This window comes from Rhinopithecus roxellana, chromosome 13 (assembly GCF_007565055.1).
Source record: "Rhinopithecus roxellana isolate Shanxi Qingling chromosome 13, ASM756505v1, whole genome shotgun sequence".
NCBI lineage: Eukaryota > Metazoa > Chordata > Mammalia > Primates > Cercopithecidae > Rhinopithecus > Rhinopithecus roxellana.
In genome coordinates, this window is record NC_044561.1 from 45251346 (window position 1) to 45267877 (window position 16532).

A 16532-nucleotide genomic window follows, 5' to 3' on the forward strand; every position below is an offset into this window, starting at 1 on the left:
CTAGCTGAGCAGCTGAAGCCCTATGAATGGTGTTGGGCCCAGGGCTTGGCTCCACAGGACACTCAGGCCAGCCCCAGGGTCTGCTGGGGCTGCTGCCCAGGATTCCTGGCAGTGCTGATGCGGTCAGTGCCTGGAGACCTTTACTGCAAGACAGTGTGCAGATACAGCGCAGGTCTCCTGGGGAGCAGACGGGCCTGAGGCAGCAGCTGGAGCGCCTCAGCGGGGACTGGGCCCTGAGTCACAGGCTCAAGCGCTCGGCTTGGAGCAGGAGTCAACAGGGATTTCTGCCTCTGCTTAGCCCCTGACTCACTGAGGCCTCCTTGGACCTCAGTTTCTTCATCTGTGACATAATGGACTGGGGTGGGTTTGGAGGATCAAGGACACCTCTGAAAATGTGATCGGAAGACATGGACTCATTTCTAGGCACACACACGTGAACATACATACAACACAAGCATGCATACACAATGCACACATGCATGCCTACAGGCATACATACATGAACACATACACATGCACATGTACAACACATGAGCACACATGCATGAGCAATACACACATGCACACAACACAAACATGCACACACAGTGCACACACATGAGCACACATGCACGAGCACATACACACATGCACACAACACAAACATGCACACACAGTGCACACACATGAGCACACATGCACGAGCACATACACACATGCACACAACACAAACATGCACACACAGTGCACACACATGAGCACACACAGATACACACATGAATGCACATACATGCATACACATGCACACATGCAATGCACACACAAACACACTCACACATGTGTACACACAGGCACACTCACATACACTCAGGGAGTGTGTGGGCTGGGGCAAGCTCATGTGTAGATCCCAGGATCAAAACCATTAGATCTTTTCCCAGTTGTGGTCACAGCCCATGGGTGGCTCGTGAAATTAATTCCGTGGATCTCCACCAGCATTTTTAAAGAAGGAGTAGAATAGAGTGGAGTGGAAGTATGCACTGATTCACAACCTTTACTTCAGTGCTACACACACGGGTCCACACATACGATACACACTGGATCATGGTGGAAAACCTATTTCCTACTGTGGCCCATGGTCATTGAGTCTGGAAAACACAGAGCCAGGACATGCCCCGATGGGGCGGCTGACTGGCCACCCTCACTCCTCGCCACCCTCAGACCTAAGCAGTGGGCTGTGGGGTGGCTCTCCCCACAACTTGGGGCGGGAAACCCAACACATAGGAAGGTGACTTTCTTCTTTTTTGAGACAGAGTCTTGCTCTGTCACCCAGTCTGGAGAGCAGCGGTGTGATCTCCGCTCACTGCAACCTCCACCTCCCAGGTTCAATCTGTTCTCCTGTCTCAGCCTCCTGAGTAGCTGGGACTACAGGGGCCTGCCACCATGCCCAGCTAACTTTCTGTATTTTTAATAGAGATGGGGTTTCGTCATATTGGTCAGGCTGGTCTTGAACTCCTGACCTCAGGTGATCTGCCCGCCTTGGCCTCCCAAAGTCCTGGGATTACAAGTGTGAGGAAGGTTACTTTCATTTCCTGATGTTTAAGGTGTGGTCTCTCCTGGCTCCTTTTTTATTTGATTTGATTTTCTAATTCGTCTACTTCAGGGCTGAGAACGTCTCTTCTCTTCTCTTCCTCTCCCCCTCCCTTCCCCTTCTTAGCTCCTCTTCTCTCTTTTCTGTATGCAGAAACATTAGCCCGATGCCCTCCCGGCCCCTTTGGTAATTGTACCAGTTGGCAGCCTTGCTTCTGCGTCCCTGTGGGAAGGTGGCTCGGCCAGGAGCTATTTGGCGTGGCAGAGCTCCCTCCTGGCCCCCAGCGGGTCTGGGAGGATCTTGCATTTTACAGGGCGCCCATGCCAACCTCCCTTGGCAAGCTCATGGTGTTTCTCTGCATTTGCCAAGAAATGGAGCAAAACCCAACTCAGTTTCCTGGGCTGTTCGGGGACGCAGGAAAGAAAAAATAATGACTCCACATCCTTTCCCTGAACTTTCTGTACTCATTATTTTCTTCTATTTGTCTATTTTTTGCTCTAAAATCACAGGGCTTTCGTTATTTGACGTCTTTCGTGTATAAATACAAGTTGTCCCCAGACTACTGTTTTTTCAAACATTTTTGTGATTTAAAACAATTTTATCTTTATTGTGAAAAATATACTACATACAGAAGAGTACATACAATACAGATATACGTTTTAAAGAATGGGTAGCCTGCTGAGTGCAGTGGCTCATGCCTGTAATCCCTGCACTTTGGGAAGCTGAGGCAGGAGGATTGCTTGAACTCAGGAGTTCGAGACCAGCCTGGGCAACATGGTGAAACCCGTCTCTACAAAAAATACAAAAATGAGCCGGGCATGGTGGTGCGTGCCTGTGGTCCTAGCTATTCGGGAGGCTGAGGTGGAAGGATTGCTTGAGCCCAGGAGGCAGAGGCTGTGAGCTGCGGTCGTCCCACTGTACTCCAGCCTGGGTGACAGAGTGAGACCCTATCTATCTCAAAAAAAATGGGGAACCTCTTCCCAGATTAAGAAATTAAGAAATAGAACCTTAACCAGAACCTTAGAAGTGGCCTGTGCACCCTCTGGGGTTGCATCTCATTCATTCATTCATTCATTCATTCATTCATTCATTCATTCATTCATGCAGCAAGTCTTTATTGAGTCCCTGCTACGCGCTAGGCTTTGTGTTAAGCATTTGGGATATAGCCGCAGACAAAACAGCTGAAAATCCCTGCCTCTGTGGCTCTGCATCTTACCCTGCAGGTAAGAGACATTTTGACTTTTCGTGATGTGCATTCCTTTGCTTTTTCTTAGGGTTTCCATGTGAGCATGCATCCCTAAACAACATCAAGCTTCGTTTTGTGGTTTTGGAACTTGAGGTGAACAAGACGATACTGCATGGACCTGGCTGGGATTGCTTCTCTCCCTTGGTCTTGCCTCGCATGTGAGATTCACCCCACAGCTGTGCGTGGCCATGGGTCGTTTGGTTTCATGCCGGTATATAGTGTTCCACTGTTTATCTGTGTATCCATATTCTGTTGCTGGTGGACATCAGGGTTGCTTCTGATGTTTGGCTATTACAGCAAATGCTGCTGCAAGCGTTATTCCACAAGTCTCTCTGGGTCCTAGGGGTGGAATCGGTGTCATGGGGTGTACCTGTGCTCAGCTCTACCAGATCATGGCAAATGGTTTTCCCACATGGAGCTCTGATTGCAGTCCGTCTGAGTTACTGTCTACTAATTTGCATTTCCCTGATTATTAATAAGGCTACACATCTTTTCTTTTTGCTCTTTTGTAGAGACGGGCTCTTGCTATGTTGCCCAGGCTAGTCTTGAATTCCTTGCTTCAACTGATCCTCCTGGCTTGGTCTCCCAAAGTGCTGGGATTAAAGGCATGAGCCACTGCACCTGATCATCTTTTCGTGGATTTAGTATCTTTTTGGTTTTTTAGTTTCTTCTTTTATGAAGTCTTTTGCCCGTGACTTTCATATTTTGACTTTTTTTTATTTGCAGGCATTTTTTATAGCGATGGTTCTCTGCTGGGATGACTTTGCCTCCCAGTCCCCGCTGGTGGGGCTCTCAGGCTGCAGCCCCTGTGAACACTCACGTGCCCAGCGATTGTCCCCTAGGTGTGGACGCCATGTGAGCCCCAGCCCTTCCCTGTGGACGTCCACGTCATGCTGCTAACCCTGGTCATCCAGTCTGAATGCTCCTCCTTGCCACTTCCTGATAGAGGAAGTGTGCTGGGCTCTTAGCCACAAGTGCAGAAGGTGGGGCTGGGGTTCACTGCTTGTTTCTGGGGTCACTGTCACTGTCATACCCCTACCCTGCAACAGCTCAGCCTGCTTGGGTCTAGGAGCTGCAGCGTTTTCCCTCCCTTCCTCAAGGCAGTGAGTGCCCACCCAGGCCACACTACCCAGAAGCCAGTGCCGCCCCCACCTCAACCCACTGTGCCCACCTCCTGGAAGAGGGCTGGCAGCGTCTTGGACTAAAGTTCATGTTGGCCTTCCGGGAATGCTGGCACACCTGTGGGCTGCCAAGGCCACTCCCAAGGGGCTGTGAGTTTTGACCGTGCTGGCACACACACCCCTTACATGCACACAGTGGGTGCCCCGTAAAACACGACGGGCACTCCTGTCGCTACCCAGACCCCAGGACAGGGTGCACAAACCCTTGATTTAGAGATGCCACCTGGAAAGCCACAGCCCCAACCTATTCCTGTCCATCGAAACCTATTGGAAGTAAGACATGGGGCTCAGCACTTAGCAGCATCCTCATCGGGCCTTCTGGTAAATGGAAGGATTTTTCTTTAAAACATGGGTTTTCTGATGTCATTTTGCTTACCGTAGACTGCTCAGGGCCACTGAAGGATGAGAGAGAAAATACATGCCAGGAACAACCATTTCAACTCCAAGGAGAGGTGTGACGTGTGAAGGAGACGGGCAGAAGGAGCAGGGCGTCCGGTGGGAGGGAGGGGGGTGGCCAGCACGGGGAGAGGAAGGGGAGGACTTCCAGTGCCTGGAGGGGGTGACCCATCTCCATTAGAGGAGACCCCCCACCTCCTGGGCTCCATCCCATAATTAGCAGCAAAGGCAGCTGGCCAGGGCACAGTGCGCTGTACGGGTGCGAAAAGCAGTGCCTCGGGCATTTTCCTCGGCACCTTTAGTCATTAGCTATTTGTTTCCTCCCCACAACAATTAGTGCTGATGTGACATGTGCTCAGCTTTGTGCCGGATAAAACTGCTGCCCAGTGCGATCTGGTACAAACGAGTCAAACCAGACAGGCTCACCCTGAGCCTCCTCTTTTGTTTCTGGAGTGAGTCCTCCTGCTGGAGACTTCTCTCACCAGACACTCAGGTGTACCAGTACAGGAGCTTTGGACCTGAGTGGACTCCAGCAGCTCCATTAACCCAGAGCTTGCACCAACCCAGAGCTTCCACCAACCCAGAGCTTGCACCAACCCAGAGCTTCCACCAAGCCAGAGTTTCCACCAAGTCAGGGCTTCCACCAATCCAGACCTTGCAACAATCCAGAGCTTCTGCCAACCCAGAGCTTCCATCAATCCAGAGCTTCAGCCAACCCAGAGCTTCCACCAACCCAGAGCTTCCACCAACCCAGAGCTTCCACCCAGAGCTTCCGCCAAGCCAGGGCTTCCACCAATCCAGAGCATGCAACAATCCAGAGCTTCCATCAATCCAGTTTCCACCAATCCAGAGCTGCTGCCAACCTAGAGCTTCCACCAATACAGAGCTTGCACCAATCCAGAGCTTCCACCAACCCAGAGCTTCCACCAATTCAGAGCTTCCACCAACCCAGAGCTTCCACCAATTCAGAGCTTCCACCAATCCAGGGCTTCCACCAATCTAGAGCTTCCGTCAACCCAGAGCTTCCACCAATCCAGGGCTTCCATCCAAAGCTTCCGTCAACTCAGAGCTTCCACCAATCCAGGGCTTCCATCCAAAGCTTCTGCCAACCCAGAGCTTCCACCAACCCAGAACTTCCACCAATCCAGAGGTTCCGCCAATCCAGAGCTTCAACCAATCCAGAGCTTCCACCAACCCAGAGCTTCCGTCAACCCAGAGCTTCCGCCAATCCAGAGCTTCTGCCAACCCAGAGCTTCCACCAATCCGATCTTCTGCCAGCTCAGAGCTTCCGCCAAACCAGAGCTTCTGCCAACCCAGAGATTCCACCAATCCACATCTTCTGCCAGCCCAGAGCTTCTGCCAACACAGAGCTTCTGCTAACCCAGAGCTTCCACCAACCCAGAGCTTCTGCCAACCCAGAGCTTCCACCAACCCAGAGCTTCTGCCAACCCAGAGCTTCCGCCAGCCCCAAGCTTCTGCCAACCTAGAGCATGCACCAACCCGGAGCTTCTGCCAACCTAGAGCTTCCATCCACCCAGGGCTTCCACCAATCTAGAGCTTCTGCCAACCCAGAGCTTCTGCCCAGAGCTTCCATCAAACCAGAGCTTCCACCAACCCAGAGCTTTTGCCAACCCAGAGCTTCTGCCCAGAGCTTCTGCCAGCCCAGAGCTTCCGCCAGCCTGAAGCTTCTGCCAACCCAGAATTTGCACCAACCTATAGCTTCCACCAACCTAGAGCTTCCACCAACCCACAGCTTCCACCTACCATGAGCTTCCACCAACCCACAGCTTGCAGCTAAGTCTCCAGAAAGGGGGAAATGCTCTGTGGGCGGCATTCGTTCCAGGTGTGACTCTGAGGGGATGGCCAGGCTGGGCTGTGCTTACTTTCCAGAGGGCAAGAGGGGACAACCCAGGGCCCGGGGCCACACACACATGCACGCACACACACACACACTGGACACATTACACACACCCAGACACACAAACACACACTCTGAAAGCATCACACACACACATTGCACACATCACACACCCAGAAACACACAGACACACACGCACTGCACACATCACACACCCAGAGACACACACACTGCACACATTACACACACTGCACACATCACACGCACTGCACACATCACACGCTCTGCACACATCACACAGACACCACACATACTGCACACACCTCATAGCACACACACTCATAAACACACTCGCATGATGCCTTCTCCATGGCCAGGGGACCTGGGGCCTGTGCCTGTGCCCCTCTGTCTGGGGGCCTGCCTGTAGGATGGTGGCCTCCTGAGGCTAGGCTGCATGGCTGCATGTGGGGCCAGGTGTCTGAGCTCTGTCCTCCTGGCCGCCACCCCCACAGTGCTTGTGAGCTGGGGCAGCCAGAACTCAGCACCATGGCCCAGGCCTTCAGCACCAATTTGGATTCCTCATTGCTTTGGGGCTGGGTATCCCACAGCCAGGGCAGAGGCTTGGGCCTGGTGAGGCCCCTCCTGGCTCCTACAGGGTCCTCGGAGCGGGGCCTGGCTCTCCTGTCCCTTCCTCACCTTAGGAGGGCACCCACCCTGTGGGCTCAGGACCACTGCACGACTGGGTCTCACCCTAGCGCTTCTCCACAGTCCCTTCTCCAGACACAGCTCCCCGGGGAGGAAGGGCTGCCAGCAGGATTCTGGCGACACAACCACCTGCCCTGCAGCTGTAGCCTCTGGGTCCTGCTCTGCATCCCTCTGGCTGCTTCCCGGGGTGGGTTGTGGGGCCTCTGGGCTTCCCCAGATGTCTCAGAATCGAATCAGCTTCCCTCTCTCCCGGTAGCAAACCTCAGGGTGATTCAGCCCCAGGAACCTCCGGACGCTACTGCCGCCTGGGCCTATCCATCCCCGCCAACAACGCTGCCAAGCCTGCTCCCTCCTTCCCCTCCCATGAGAGGAGCCGTCCTTGCCTGGCCTTCCGGAGGCTTGTGGGGCTCTCGGGATGGAGCATCCTCCCTCTCAGTGTTCTTTCCGATAAAGCCCCTAGCCTATGTGCAGATTTGTTTCATTTGACCCCCATCAAAGGGCATCTGGGTCGCCTACCCAGGGCTGTCAAAGTTGACCCTTCTCTGGAACTGGCCGATTTGATCACCTGGGCCACCTGAAGGAGTCGGGGCACGGATGTGTGCCTGTGCATTTAGAAGCAAGGAGGAGGGGACAGGAACTGCTATTTCCCAGAATGGTTATGTAGTGCTGGCCGCCTGCTGCAGTGGGGAAAGAGGACGTTCTTGCGGACCTTGACCTCCCTGCTGGCAGCCGGACCCCGGAGGTGAGACTGACTCTGCCTCACCCTGGACGCACCTCCCGCCTCCTCATTTCTCAGGCCCCCTCCACTCTCTGTGCTGTGGGGAGGGAAACAACTAGAGACATTGTCACACTGCATGTGACGGGAAGATGACATTCTGGTCTCAGAGCCTGAGGCTGACGGCCTGTGGGGAGATTTCAGGGGAGTCCAGAGAGGGTGAAAGGAGAACGGAACCCATCCAGGGGCCCCAGCCGGCCCTTTGCAAACAGAGGCAGGGTCAGGCCAAACCGAGGGCCAGATTGCAGGTGCAGGCTGGAGTCTGGGGTCTGGGACCCGGGCTCAGCCTGTTTTAGCTGCTGCTCAGGTGCTTTCTGCAGAGGGGGCGCGTCACCCGCTCCACCCATGGGTGCGTTCATATGGGGGGCCCCGCTCCTGGCTGAGACCAGGGCTTGGCTCTGGTGACTGTTTGTAGGTGGCTCTTCCTCTGTGTCTGATCCTGAGCTCGCAGCTGCTGTGCCTTTGTGCTGTTCTCATTCCTTTCTCATATCAACAGCCCTGTGGTTTCAGGGGAGAGCGGGGGACGTGTCCCCCGGGACGGGCTCCTGCAAGGGGCACCTTGGCAGGGCGGACGTTGGAAGCTGAATGCGGAGGAAGCATCTGGAAGCGGAGATCTTGGCCTCAGCTCTCCTGTCCTGGGGTGAGTCAGGGTCTCTGCTGGGGAGGGCTCTGGGGAGACAGCTCTGGAATCCTCTCTGCTGGGTTCATCCAGGGCCAAGCTTGGGTTTGACCTTCATGCATGAAGGAAGGAAAGCAGGTGGAACAGCTGCGAACGTCGGGGCAGATCGAGCAGTCAGCAGTGGCGACAACAGATTTAACTTTAACTGGAAGCTCAGGAATACTGTGGTCGTCATGCTGTCAAAATCTCTGTTATCTCCAAAGGGGAAGTGGAGAGGTGCATCTGTGTCAGGGCAGACAGGAGGTGTGCGGGGTAGGCCAGGGGAGGTGGGTGTCTGGGCTGGGGTCTGAGCAGCGCTTCAGGGAGGAAGGGGCCTCACAGTGCAGGAAATGGCCAGATGTTGTTCTGCAGCCCCTTGGATAGGGGTCCCGGGGCCAGGAGAAGCCCTTGACAGTGTCAAATAGAAAACAAATCTGGACGTAAGTCACGGGGGACTGTATTAGAAAGGATATTGCGAGAGGGCGTGGGGCTCATTGCACGGGGAGGGCACGCCCACCTTCAGAGCAGGGAGTGCCTGAGGGTTGGGGAAGAGTGAACGGAGGGAGAGAGAGTGAGCAGTGGGAGATGGGAAGGAAGGAGCGGGAAGGGGCTGGGAGGAGAGGTCTGACCTGAGGCCCACCTTTTCACAGAGGGGTTGGCTGTGGGACAGAAGCGCCTTCCTAGCTCCTGGCTTTCTCTTTAAGTGTCTTTTGAGTTTTAGTTGTGAAATGTCTTGTTTGTTTGGTGTTTATTCGTTCATTTCCTTTTAAGCAAAGGAATTTTTCCCTCGCAGGACGCTCTGCAAGTCACCGGCAGGCATTTGGATTCACTGTTCAAGTCAGCCGTCCTCTCCAGTGAACTGGACGAGAAGGGCCAGGGTCGAGGAGTACAAAACATGGTAGCTGAAGGTCTGCCGACTTGGCAGGGTTAGTGGGCATCCTTCTCTAAGGAGGGCTGTGAGCACAGGCAAATGTCTAACACAATTATATTTTCCCTTCCTTCCTCCCTCCCTCCCTCCCTCCCTTTCTCTCTCTCTCTCTCTCTCTCTCTCTCTCTCTCTTTCTTTCTTTCGACAGAGTCTTGCTTTGTCACCAAGGCTGGAGTGCAGTGGTGCGATCTTGGCTCACTGCAACCTCTGCCTCCTGGGTTGAAGCGATTCTCCCACCTCAGACTCCCGAGTAGCGGGGATTACAGGTGTGTGCTACCACGCCCGGCTAATATTTGTATTTATGGTACAGATGGAATTTTGCCATATTGCGCAGGCTGGTCTCGAACTCCTGGACTCAAGCGATCCTCCTGCTTCAGCTTCCCAAAGTGCTGGGATTACAGGTGTGAACCGCCGCACACAGCCTGCAGCTATCTTTAGGTCTAATAAAATGTTCTTGAATTTTGACTTTACAAAGATCTGCTAATTCAGAAGAAAGTGCTTTACTCCCAGAACTATGAAGCCCTGCAATGGATGTTCCATGGCGATAGACTCAGGTTACTCTACTCAACTGTGGCTTTTCTAGGAGTTGCATCCATGGGAAATCCCAAGTTCATCCCACTTTAGGGAGAGCCACACATTTGTACATTCTGCATTTTACTTTTTGTAATTTCGAAAGAGGGAGCAAATACGGTCACATAAAGTAACAAACCAACGATTGTTAAAAGGGCTTTGCATGAATCCCTTATTGTTCTGCTCTGCAACCTGACTTGGCCTCTATTCCTGGATGACCACACCCAGATTTGTTCCCTCTTCGTCAGGCCCAGGGGCTCTTGTACCTCCCAGTCAGGCTCCCAGGGTCAGGCACTGGTAGGTGCTTAGCACGTGTCTGTCACAGGTGGTTTAATTGTCTGTTAGAAGCTTCTCAAGTTACAATTCTGAGGAGTCCCAAGGAAGTAAAGTGATTTTAAAAACACAGAAAACAGTTCTCAGAATTTCTGCAGCCAGCCACGAAGGGGTATGGAACTTATGCTGTTTCTGTTTTGTGTTTTTTGTTTGTTTGTTTGTTTGTTTGTTTACCAAAAGAACTAGAAAGCTCTATAAAGCAGACAAAACAACTGGATTTGGACATCAGGACAAAAGGCTGTGCAAGGCTGGCATCCCTAAGAGACAGGAAAAAAATGAAGTGAGTTGTACAGTCAACTCTGTTTTCTGGCTGGAGGCAGTTTTCATACTGTCAGGCAGGGAGGGGAAACCAGGCAGAGCATGGCGAGCTGGCTGAATGGAGGAGAAGACGGGGCTGTGGGGAGGCGGAGGTGAGACAGGGTAGCAGAGAGGAGAAAGATACTCATGTAAAGAAACTCAAATACCTGCATAAGGTCCCTTTGAGCCTTCACTTAATACCAATCTGTACATGCGTAGGTGGAATTCCAGGAAGTGAATAAAGAACAGTGAGGTGTAAGCTGAACAATTCCTAGAACTCACACCAGGCTGCAAGAAGTTTGAACTCCATCTATTCAGTTGGAGACCTCATAGAGCACTTGGGGCCATCAATAGACATGGCCCGGCACGGTTGCTCACTCCTGTAATCCCAGCACTTTGGGAGGCTGAGGTGGGCGGATCACCTGAGGTCAGGAGTTCGAGACCAGCCTGACCAACATGGAGAAACCCCATCTCTACTAAAAATACAAAAAATTAGCTGGGCGTGGTGTTGCATGCCTATAATCCCAGCTATTTGGGAGGCTGAGGCAGGAGAATCACTTGAACCTGGGAAGCGGATGTTGCAGTGAGGTGAGATCGTGCCACTGCACTCCAGCCTGGGCATCAAGAGTGAAACTCCAACTCAAAAAAAAAAAAAATAGACAATACAAAGGATCAAGCCTTAGTAGTAGGAATAAATTAACTCTAGAGTATAGGCTACTCTAGATACCCCAAGAAAACGTAAAAGCAAGTCTCAAAAACATCAACCTCATCTGCAAGTAACTTTATTACTTGCCAGAACAAATGTCAACACTCTTTAAAAAGGAAAAAATTCCATACATTTATCAACGTTATATTCAAAATGCCTGTCACCCAATAAAATATTGTGAGATATGTGAAGTAGAGATTGTGATCCATAACTAGGAGAGATACCAGTCCATAAAATCAGACCCAGGAATGACGGGAATGATAGAATTAGTAGATAAAAGAATTTTAAATGGCTATGATAAATATTATAAATATGCTCAAGCATGTGAAAGAAAACATGAATGGAAACTGAAGAGAAAATGAAGGTATTGAAAAGCAAATGGGATGTCGGCCGGACGTGGTGGCTCACGCCTGTAATCCCAGCACCTTGGGAGGCCGAGGCGAGAGGATCATGAGGTCAGGAGATCGAGACCATCCTGGCTAACACGGTGAAACCCCATCTCTACTAAAAATACAAAAAATTAGCCGGGTGTGGTGGCGGGCACCTGTAGTCCCAGCTACTCGGGAGGCTGAGGCAGGAGAATGGCGTGAACCCGGGAGGCGGAGCTTGCGGTGAGCCGAGATCGCACCACTGCACTCCAGCCTGGGCAACACAGTGAGACTCTGTCTCAAAAAAAAGAAAAACAAATGGGATGTCTAGAAATGAAAAATAATTTTGCAACTGAAAAGTTCACTAGATGGGATCAACAGCAGATTAAAAACTGCAGAAAAAAAGATGAGTAAACTTGAAGACATGGCAATAAAACCTGTCAAAACAGAAGTATATAGAGGAAAAAAGACTGGAAAAAAAAATGAACAGAGCCTCAGGGAATGTTGTCTAACTTGCTTGTAATTGGAATTCAAGAACAAAAGAAGAGTGAGAGAGAGGAGCAGAGAAAATGCATTAGGAAAAATAATGGCCCCCATAGTTGTCAAATTTGATAAAAAGTGTAAACCCACAGGTCCAAGAATAAAACAAATCTCAAACAGCATAAACACTAATAAAAGTGTATCAAGGCATATCATAATCAAGTTGCTGAAAACCTATGATAAAGAGAAAATTTTAAGAGTGGCTAGAGGAGGAGAATCCTTACATTTAGGGAACAACAATAAGATGACTGCAAACTTCTCTTGAGAAAAACACAAGCTAGAAGGCGGTGGAACAACATCTTTAAAATACAGAAAAAGAATCTATTAACAAAAAATCTTATATTTAGCAAACACATCTTTCCAAAATGAAGGTGAAATACTTTTTCAGATACACACAAAAAATTAATGTGTTTTACTACTCTGCCTATTCATCAATAAATTTAAGAAGAACTTCTTTTAAGGATAAAATGGAATCCTAAAAAATCCAATCTGAAATAAGCCAGGAAAGGAAAAATAAAAGGACAAAGATGAATCAAATGGAAAACAAATATCAAGTTGGTAGACTCGAACCCAACTATGTTAATAATTATATCAAATGTAAATGGTTTAAACATTGTAATTAAAATGCAGAAACTGTCAGGCTAGATTAAAAAAGCAAGACCCAATTATATGCCAACTACAGGAAATGAGCTTTAAATAGAAGGACAGAGAAATAAAAGTGGAAGGAGGAAAATGATACACCATGCAAACAGTAATCACAAGAGAGCTGGAGTGGCTAACAAAGTAATCACAAGAGAGCTGGAGTGTCTAGTAGACTGTAGGGAAGAGATAATATTACCAGAGATAAAGAGGGACATTTCATGACGATGAAACAGCAAATTAATTCACCAAGAAGAAATAACAACCCTAAATTTGTATACTCAACATAATAAACCTTCAAAATACACAAAGAAAACAATAATAGAACTGAAAGGAGAATATAAATCTATACCTAGAGATTTCAAAACTTCTCTCTCAATTATTAATAGTGGACAGAAAATTCACAAGAATATGGAAGACTTGAACATGCGATCAGCCAACTTGATCTAATTGACATGTATGCAGAATTCCAACTAACAAAAGCAAAATACATATTGTTTGCAGGTGTGTATAGAATTTACCAAAGCAGATAATATTTTGACTATCAAACAATTCTCAAACTTAAAAAGATTTAAATCAGGTAGAATATGTTCTCTGACCACAGAGAATTAAACTTCCATAGTATTTCAGAAGCTAAGAGCTATACTATGTACCTGTCTATCTACTTGAAGGAACAGTGATAATTAGTGTTCATAGAAATGAATTGAGGTACTGAAAAAATCCTTATAAAGCATAAGACATGCCTTAAAAGTGTATCTTCAGAAAATTAAATGTAAAATAGGTATAATGTTAATATTTTATGAAATTTGCAAATGTACTCAAAATTGAGAGAGTAGTTCAGTGAAACCCATATACCCACCACTCAGATTTCACAATGATCAAGAATATGGGATATTTGCTTCACCAATTCAGTTGTTTTTTTTCTCTATGCTGAAAAACTTTGAAGCAGATCCCCAATATTATACGATTGTACTCTGACATATTATAGTTTGCCTCTAAAAAACTGGATATTTTCTCATGTGATCACAATTCCATGATCACACTTACTGTAAGTCATAGTAATTCTTTGTGACCATAAGATCTTGGAGCTGTTGCAGTAGAGGGGAACCTCAGCACACAACTAAGCTCCACTCTAAATACCCCAAAGACAGCTGGAAATTCATAGCCAAAGACCAAAGCAAGGGTGTCAGTGGATAGAAAAGTATTAAGTGGAACTTAATTCCATGTTGCATTAGTTTGCCAGGGCCACCAAAATAAAATCCACAGGCTGGATGGAGATTAAATAACAGAAATTTATTTTCTCACAGTTTTGGAGGCTGGAAGTCCAAGATCAAGGTGTCATCAGGTTTGGTTTCTTCTGAGCCCTCTCTCCTTAGCTGTGTCCTCCTTGTGTCCTCACACGATCTTCCCTTTGTGTATGCACCTGTCTGTGTCTCCTAATTTCCTCTTCTTATAAAGACACCAATCATATTGGATTAGGGCTCATTCATATCACATTATACTTTAACACATTATTTTATTTTTTAGTTTTTTATTTATTGCACCTGTGACTCAACCAAGTGGGGAAACAGCTTCTGTCTGAAACGGGAAAAAGATCTGAAGAACCAACGTTTTGACAGAAGAGCCATCTCAGTGAGAGGCAGAGGCTGAAAATGAACGTCAATATCCACCCAGAGAAAAATCAAATGCCGGGCAGCCTCCAGCGACTTCCCCGTCAATTCCCCGTCAGTGCAAACCCCTTTGCTGTTAATATTTCAGTAAAGGGCACTCACTTCTTGGGACCCTGATTCATGGATCTATTTGGGCACAGTGCCTGCCCCTTTGTTCATAAGATCCATATGCAATTAAAGGAAGAAAATTCATTATTCATTCAGCATGGTTCTGGTATCCCTGAATTATAAGAAAAACAATGCTCACTACAAAATAGGTATATTACACTATAGGGTAATGTCGGTTGTACTCAAGACACCTTACAGTGGGGGAAAATCTTTCCTTGCTTATATGAAATCAAATCAGCGGTGATGTGTGGAAGACGTTTGATCAGGACCTGCCAGTGAGTTGACCAGGGCAGCATAAGGAGGGCTGTGGTGGGCACCCCCTCACCCACCCCTTCTCAGGGTCTCCCCCCACAGAGCAAGTGCATGGCTGCCCAGGGCTGGGGGCACAGTAGATTCTCAAATGGCTTTAATAAATGAGTGATTCAATTGAAGAGTAATTTTAAAATTTACTTAAGTATTCTGGGTAAAAGAATCTCTATTTAGAAAGGGAGATGACAGGAGCCTTCCCAGGCTCTGAGAGGTGAGTTCAATTTTCTGTCTCGATAAAGAGAAAGTTTTCTCTTGGGTTCATATATATAAATAGCCAGTTGTCTAAAACATGTATAAAAACCCAATTTTACAAAATGTAAAAAATAAAATAAAAAGCCAATTGTCTTTGGGTTTTCTAAAATTTCCTACAAGTTCTCTGTGTGCGGCGGTGGCCCCTAATTTTTGTTAAATCTGCTTTGCTCTTCTCAGACCGCCTCCTTATACTGGAACTCACAGACTTTTCTGTCGGCCTCTGATCTGACCCCCAAATGAAGCGGCTGAAGTGGATGATGGAGGAGGCCAGGACTTCAGGGACCCACAGCCACCACCTGTCTCCCCTGCCCCCTATACACCAGCTCTCTGGAAAAGAGCAGGTAGAATTGTTCCCACTGAGTAGTCAATGCCAGAGGCCACATCAACGTGCTATCTACAAGAACTTTCCAGATCTTAGTCAAAAGAAATCAAAGTTCTAATGCTGGAGTTCCGGGCTCCAGCTGGGTTGCTGGTGGGGAGGAACCCTGTTGTTGGGGACAGAACCCATTGGTGCCCTCCTGGGCTGTCCCCAGAATCCAACCACCATCCACCATCCGGTACTGGGCATTGTAAATTTCACATGTGCATGATCCACGTGGGCTCCCAGTGTGTCGCCCATTTTCACACTGCTATAAAGAACTGCCTGAGGCTGGGCGCAGTGGCTCACACCTGTCATCCCAGCACTTTGAGAGGCCGAGGAGGGCAGATCATGAGATCAGGAGATTGAGACCATCCTGGCCAACATGGTGAAACCTCATCTCTACTAAAAATACAAACATTAGCTGGGTGTGGTGGCGGGCACCTGTAATCCCAGCTACTGGAGGGGCTGAGGCAGGAGAATCGCTTGAACCCGGCAGGTGGAGGTTTCAGCGAGCTAAGAACGTGCCATTTCACTCCAGCCCGGCTACAGAGCGAGACTCAATCTCAAAAAACAAAATGAAACAAGCAAACAAAAAGAACTGCCTGAGGCTGGGTGATTTATAAAGAGAAGAGGTTTAATTGACTCCCAGTTCCACATGGCTGGGGAGGCCTCGGGAAACTTTCAATCATGGCGGAAGGTGAAGGGGAAGCAAGTAACATCTTACATGGCAGTAGTAGAGAGAGAGAGCAAGGGGGGAACTGCCAATCACTTTTAAACCATCAGATCTCATGAGAACTCCCCCACTGTCCTGAGAACAGCATGGGGAAACCACCGCCATGACCCAATCCCCTCCCACCAGGTCCCTCCTCCAATACACGGGGATTACAGCTTGAGATCAGATTTGAGTGGGGACACAGAGCCAAACCATATCACCCAGCCTGTGGGGAGGGCCTCTGGGTGGACAACAGAGGCAGTGACCGCATGTGCCCCTTTGTGGTGTTTGAGGGGACTCCCCTAAGGCAGACTGGGTCGGCTCAAGTGGATTGTGGGTGGACACTCAGGTGA

At 49.0% G+C, this 16532-nt stretch overlaps 1 long non-coding RNA gene across 1 annotated transcript; it reads left to right on the forward strand.

Moving 5' to 3' along the window:
• The first annotated feature begins 8253 nt into the window (after positions 1-8253).
• Positions 8254-14616, forward strand: LOC115892629. The gene is made up of 3 exons (XR_004052486.1): positions 8254-8368; positions 9180-9312; positions 14295-14616. It is a non-coding gene; the product is annotated as an uncharacterized LOC115892629 (long non-coding RNA).
• The last annotated feature ends 1916 nt before the right edge of the window (positions 14617-16532 follow it).